Genomic DNA, 7,092 nt, shown 5'->3' with positions numbered 1-7,092 from the left:
AGATGCCTGAGAGAAGAGCCTTTCAAGCAAAGAGAGCAGCAAGTGCAAAGATCCTGTGGACAAAGAGTGTCTGTGGATGTCAGTGTCCGACATGCTTTAGCAATGCTGGGGGTGGGGTGTTGGCAATGGGCTGGACCAAAGAGGAGGGGAGATGGCATGGAACGCGGTGAGAGGTAGTGGGGGACCTCTACGCGTTGTATGTACTTTGGTTTGAACTCTGAGTGAGGTAGGTGGGAAGGCATTAGAGAATTTTGAAGAGGAGTGACATCTGACTTACTTTTGTAAAAGATTACTCTGAGATTAGTGTTAAGATTAAACAGAAGGTCACTGAAGGCAGAAATATAAAATTCAGAACTAAAAGGTAGAGACTTCAATACCCCATCTCAATAATGGATAGCACAATCAGACAGAAAATTAGCAAGACTATATCAGCCAGCTAGACCTGACTGACATCTATAGACTATTCAAACAGCAATAGCAGAATAGACATCTCAAGTGCACATGGAACATTCTCCAGGATAGACCATATAGTAGGCCATAAAACAACTCTCAAAAAATTCAAAATAACTGAAATCATACAAAATATGTTCTCAAACCACAATGGAAACATAAGGGAAAAATTTGGAAATCACAAATGTGTGGAAATTAAATGATACACTATAAGTTACCAATGGATCAAAGAAGAAATCATAATAGAAATTAGAAAATACTTTGAGGGACTTCTCTGGTGGTCCAATGGTTAAGACTCCACACTCCCAATGCAGAGGGCTGGGGTTCGATCCCTGGTCAGGGAACTAGATCCCGCATGCTGCAACTAAAAGATCCCGCATGCTGCAACAAAGATCCCACATGCTGCAACTAAGACCCGGTGCAGCCAAATAAGTAAATAAATAAATATGTTTTTTTAAAAAAGAAAATACTTTGAGATGAATGAAAATGAAATATACCAAAATTTAAGGGATGCGATGAGAGCAGTACTTACAGGAAAAAAGTTGCTCCACTTCATTAGTAATTAAGGAAATGCAAAAAGAGACTATAATGACATGCCACATAAACCCCATTGAATTGGCTAAAACTAAGTCTTATAATCACAAGTCTCAAAGATCAGTAGAAACTCTTACACACTGCTGGTGGGATGATAAATATACACAACCGCTTGGACACAATTTGATAATACCTTGCTAGTTGAATGTTCACATTCCCTGTAACTCAGCAATTCTACTAGTATGTACCCTACAACCGCTTCTGCACATGCACACAAGGAGCCATCCATAAGGACATTCATAGCAAGATAGAAACAGTATTTCTACCTTCTTTCCTGCATGCATTGAATAGATGCAAAGTCTACCTCTCTGGATGAAGTCACCTAGAATTTTAGTTATATGCATAACTCCTTAGGGAAGTGCTTAAAAATTAACAAAGAAGATTTTTGTAGAACTACTCACTCTTTTTTTATTCTGGATAATTTTAACCTATCATCAGATTGGCAAGTCACCTCTAATAAAATATAAACTGAAGACAGATTTTTTTTTCTTCATTGTCTAAGCTATTTAATTTTGTTCTCCTTTGCTATTGTCTAGTTCCAAAAGGAGCAGCTTAGTGTGAACTTTGTGGGAAGGATGCTACTCAGAGTTTAATGTCATTATGTAGTAACCCAATGAAAATCCAGCAGAAAGAATGTAGGTGTTTCTAGAAAATGCTAAAAATTATTTGAAAAATGAAGTCATAGACATAATTTCTCTAAAATGGAACATACAGTCATAAGAGTTGGAGGTTGAATAAATGAATGGATGATTGAATGAAAGGTTGTTTCAAAATGCATCATTAATGAACTGGAAATAATCAACTGTGTCACTTGGTCCTAAAAACATTCCTCTAAGGAACTATTAGCATTATATGGCAGACTTTAAAAAAAAAACAAAAACCCAAGCCCCAGGTGAATTGAATCAGAATCTCTAGGAGAGGGGATTAGACATTAGTATTTCTTAAAAGCCCCTGGGTGAGTCTAAACTGTAACAGGTTGTGAACCACAGAGCTACAGCCTTGTATGACTTCAAAGTGAGATCCAAGGACAACGTCACCTGGACCGTTGTTATCATTCAGAATCTTTAACCCCACCCAGACCTGCTTAATCACTCTGCAGTTTAATAAAGTCGCCGGATGACATGCAACAGTATTAAAGTTTGAGAAGATCTGGGGAGTCGGAATTGCCTTCCGTCCTGCATGCTATTCTGCTACATGTTGCATCAGGAGGTTGGGGACAGGTCTTTAAGATTCTGTTCCCACTTTAACCTGAAAATGAGTGTGGGGGTGGGTGAAATAGGTGAAGGTGGTCAAAAGGTGCAAACTTCCAGGTCTAAAATAGATAAATCCTGGGACTTCCCTGGCGGTCCAGTGGTTAAGACTCCACGCTTCCACTGCAGGGGGCACGGGTTCGATCCCTGGTTGGGGAACTAAGATCCTGCATGCTGCACGGTGCGGCCACAATCAATCAATCAATCCTGGGATGTACTGTACATCACAGTGACTATAGTTAATAACACTGTATGTATATTTGAAAGTTGCTAAGAGAGTAGATCTTAAAAGTTCTCATGCATGAGGAGCCCCAAATAGCTGAGGGTCAGACTCTGTTTCAACTTCCAATTGAATGGAACTATGTGTTCCCTGCAGAAATATCCTTCCTAGGCCACAAGCCCAAGGTCAGACAGGAAGCAGGTCTTCTCACTATGACATAGGGAGAAGGGCCACTAGTCATAGTGAGAAGGGCCACTCCTATCCCCCGGCCTTGGTTCCCAGACCACTGCAGTCCGGTTATGGGGGCAGTGGCACCAAATGCTGGCTGCTGGTTTGGGGAACTGACTGCATCCACTAGGCAGGTACCCACCTTGCAGGGTCTTGCCTTCCAGCTGTCACCATATCTGTCTTCAGCAGGCCCCTCTATTAAGCAATCTCTTTCTAGGGAATGAAGCATGTGATAAAGCCAGTGAATTCCATGGTCAAGCTCCCACTGGCAAATGACAGCCTCTGAAAATGCATCTTCTTTGGGGAGGAGATGCTGAGTTGCAACACTGTGGTGATAGATAAGACATTCTCTAAGTTCAGGAATGTTGGTGCTGGCAGAAGTCCTGGGGGCAGGGGAGGAAAATCCATGATGGGAGCAAAGATCTGTCTCTTTGAGGCTGGTTCTGGCCCCTCCGTGATGGAGGGGGTCTCCGGCTGGTCCCCTTGGGGAGCGGTGCCATTTTAGGCTCTCAGCGTTGATCAGCTGCTGGCAGATTGGACATTCAGCCTCGTCAGGAGCCAGACCAGCGCTGGTGAGAGAGAGTACGCTACTGGCCTGTGCACAGCTTCTACCCCCGCCTCGTGTGTCCTTTGCTCATGGGCCCATGGAGCAGGCACGTGGGTGGCGAGGAAGAGACGTATACACATCCACAGGGGGGACCATCTTGACCACCTGATTATCGCTCTGGGCTGCGTTGTACCCCCTAAATCCATGTGTTGAAACCATAACCCCCGTGTGTCTGTATTTGGAGACGGGGCCTTAAGGAGATAAAGTTAAAGGAGGTCATACGGGTGGAGTACCAATCCAATAGGACTGTTGCCCTTAGAAGAAGAGGACGATTGTATGTTCATTATAGCTTAGTAAAGCAGGAAAAAAATTTTAATAAACAAAAATGAGGAACAAAGGGAAAAAAAGACCAAGAGACATCAAAAAGCCCTCCATGCATGTTCAGAGGAGAGGCCAGGTGAGGACAGAGAGAAGGCCACCTTCTATAAACCAGGAAGAGAGGCCTCACCAGAAACCAGTCCCGATGGCACCTTGATCTTGGACTTTGAGCCTCCACAACTGTGGGAAGATAAACGGTTGTTGTTTAAGCCTCCCAGTCTGTGGAATTGTATTCTGGCAGCCTGTGTACGTTCTGTGCACATTCCAAAAAGTCCAGCCACACGTCTCTCCCCAAGCTCTCCTGTCACTAAACAGACAATTTATTTTTTCCAAGTCCCCAATCAACGTGGTGAACATGTTACCACTGGCCATGAATTGGATGGATGGCATTCCTCAGACCTCCTTCCCTTCCATAAAGAATAAACCAGAAGGAATGCCTGGAGTTCCGCCCACTGGGGGGACCGCCTCCCCCTCCCTACTTTCAGGCCATCCCCGCGCAGGGCTGAAGCTCAGTGGCTCATCCCTGCTGTCTGGTTCCACCCTACCGTGTGCATCCATTAATAAATCCAGCCCCGCTTTTCCTCCTCTGTATGTGGCTTCAGGGAACTCGCCATCAGGCCATCGGCGTGTGTTGAGAGGTAGTCAAGCAGTAGGAAGAGGTACCATGGAGCCTGGAGTGACTGATTTGTGGTTTCCAGACCGGCAGAGCTTGGTCTCAAGGTATCATTCACACTTACAACGGTGCTGCTGGGCATGTCCTGGGCGTGATGGGCAGTTTAAATCACATAGTCCTTTGTGACCCAGCGTCAAATGTTCAGTCCCTATGGGCCTCTCCAACAGTCCAGGAGCTGCTTTTCAACTGAAAAACTAGTTATCAGCGGTTGACTTTACTTGGGTCCTATTGGGCTTGCCAGGAGCCCCCGATAGCATCTCCGTCTGCCTCAGATCCTTCCACGCCACTGGGTCTGCTGCTCAGACTGCTTGTAACGCAGCCTGGATTTGTGTCTGAACCTTTCATACCCTGTGCCCACTCCAAACCAGTAGCCTTGTGAGAGACCGAGTAATTAGGTCAGAGCGGCACACAGAAAAATATGGTTTAGTTTGCCTCTAAACTCACTACATGTTGTGTCTCCTATGTGGTACATGGGGCGAGATGCAGCAGCTGTCTCTCCCGTGTAGCAGGAGACACCCCAACATGCCCCAGACCACTGGGCCCCTGGAACATCAGTGATGTTGCAGCCCTGGACTTCCCAGAGGGTTATCTCCCAACTTCTTGAAGTCCATGTGTTACCAACGCACCTAAGGCGCTTGCCACCTCCTGCTCCCCAAATCAAATTAGCATAATGCCATCAGTGTAATGGACCAGCGTGATGTCCTATAGAATATCAAGACAAACAAGCTCCCTCCAGATTATATTATGATAGCAGGATTTGATTTAGCTCTAAGGCAGGACAGTTAAGATATAGTGCTATCCTTGACACATGAAGGCAAACTACTTTTAATTTTTTTTTTTTTTTTTTTGCTGATAGAGAAAGGGCATAGTGAAAGCATTTTCCAGATAATTAGGTGCATACTAGGTGTCCGAAAGTGTTGCCTTTCAAGCAGCCAACCCACAGCAACCCTGCTGAGAGAAAGCCAGGGTAATAAATATGCCAACCGGTCTCCAATCTCCTGCTGGTGCCTCCAATTACCCAAGTCCAACTGAAAGCCAATCCTACAGGTCAGCCCGTGGGACACAAGGCAGAGTGGAGAAGGTGGAGATTGGGTCAGAGATGCAAATGGAAACCAGCCACCATACTGGAACATGACATAGCACACACCAGATAAACGAATGAATAATTGGATCCTGCTCCAATGTTAAGGGAGGGGTCCTTTCTCAAGAATAGAATTTAGGGGTCACGTCACTGGGCAGGAAGCTTTCTGGATCGAACCGATTAAAGTTAGACTGCCAGGACAGGATGCACTTTCTGACTATTTAATATACAATGGAGTCAGAGATCTTACATGCTAGCGAGTGCAGGATTTGAGATTTTGAAAATTCTAGTGTCCTCTGCTGATACACCACTGTTTCAACAGTCTCCTTAATGAGGTTGAGTTTTATCACAACCTAATTCCTCCCACTTTCCACTCAAGTTGGGGCACATTCTTCCTTCTGGAGATTATCAGGAGGTACAGGGTATTAAGATATTGGCACCTATGAACCTTGAGGACATTATGCTAAGTGAAATAAACCAGTCACAAAAAGACAAATACTGCGTGATTCCAATGAGATGAGGTACCTAGGGTAGTTAAACTCACAGAGACAGAAAGTAGAATGGTGGTTGCCATGGGTTAGGGGGAGAGGAAAAGGGGAGTTATTATTTAATGGGTACAGAGTTTCACTTTTGCAAGATGAAAAGAGTTCTGGAGAAGGATGGAGGAAACAGTTGCACAAGAATATGAATGTACTTAATGCCACTGACCTGTACACTTAAAAATGGTTAAGATGTTAAATTGTATGTCATGTGTATTTTGCTACAGTTTTAAAAATTGGGGGAAAAAAGACATTGGTCCTTTTTGAAACAAAACACAGGAAAGGAACCATCTTAGGACAGGTGGGCAGCTCTCAGAGGCAGCTTGTTTGGGCCCATCCTATCCCATGAGACATAAGGACACGTGTAGATAGATCCCTTAGGTGCTGGCCACCCTCGCCTACAGGGATTACACATTTTCACATGCTGTTCCTCCAGGCTAGAGTGCGGTTCCTCCTTCCTTTCTGTTCTGGCCACACCCCTCCTCTTGTACCAACAGAAAACCTGATCATCCTTCAGATCTCAGCTTAAACACCCTTTCCTTTGCAGGCCTTTTCTCACCTGGTCAGGGAATCCCTCCTGTAACACTGTGCTAATGCCATGAGTTGTCTGTTCAGCTACTCAAGATCATAAACCCCACGAGAAAAGGGACCGTGTCTGTCTTCTTCCCACTTGTAAGCCCAGAGCCGAGTAGATCCCAGGGAAATGGGAAAGGATGTAGGAAAACAGTGGAAAGACATGGGGCCCTTGAGAAGAAGAAAGCACCATCCTCGTACAAGACATTTTAGAAGATTTATAGCAGATAGAAAGTGGATAGAAAGTGGATCATAGCAGAACAAAATGATAACTCCAGACCACCATGGAAGTAGTGGCTGTTTTTCCTGGCAGAGCCCTGGAGAAATTCCAGGACTTGGAGTCAGCAAGTTGGGAGAGAAGGAGTGATGACTTGAAGGGCCATCTGTAGACTGGCTCAGACAGTTAGTCCCTCCCTTCCATGAAATATTTGGAGCAGCACCACTTGCTGGGGCCGCAGCCCTGGGAGTCCTGACTCCGACAGTGTAAAAGCTGTGTCTGCGGAGATCCCATGTGAAGGGATGGGGGCAGCAGACTGAGGCAGAGCAGGGGCTAAGACTC

The sequence above is a fragment of the Balaenoptera borealis genome (assembly GCF_965194805.1).
Source record: "Balaenoptera borealis genome assembly, chromosome: 18".
Lineage (NCBI taxonomy): Eukaryota > Metazoa > Chordata > Mammalia > Artiodactyla > Balaenopteridae > Balaenoptera > Balaenoptera borealis.
Note: the sequence above shows the minus strand (reverse complement) of the source record.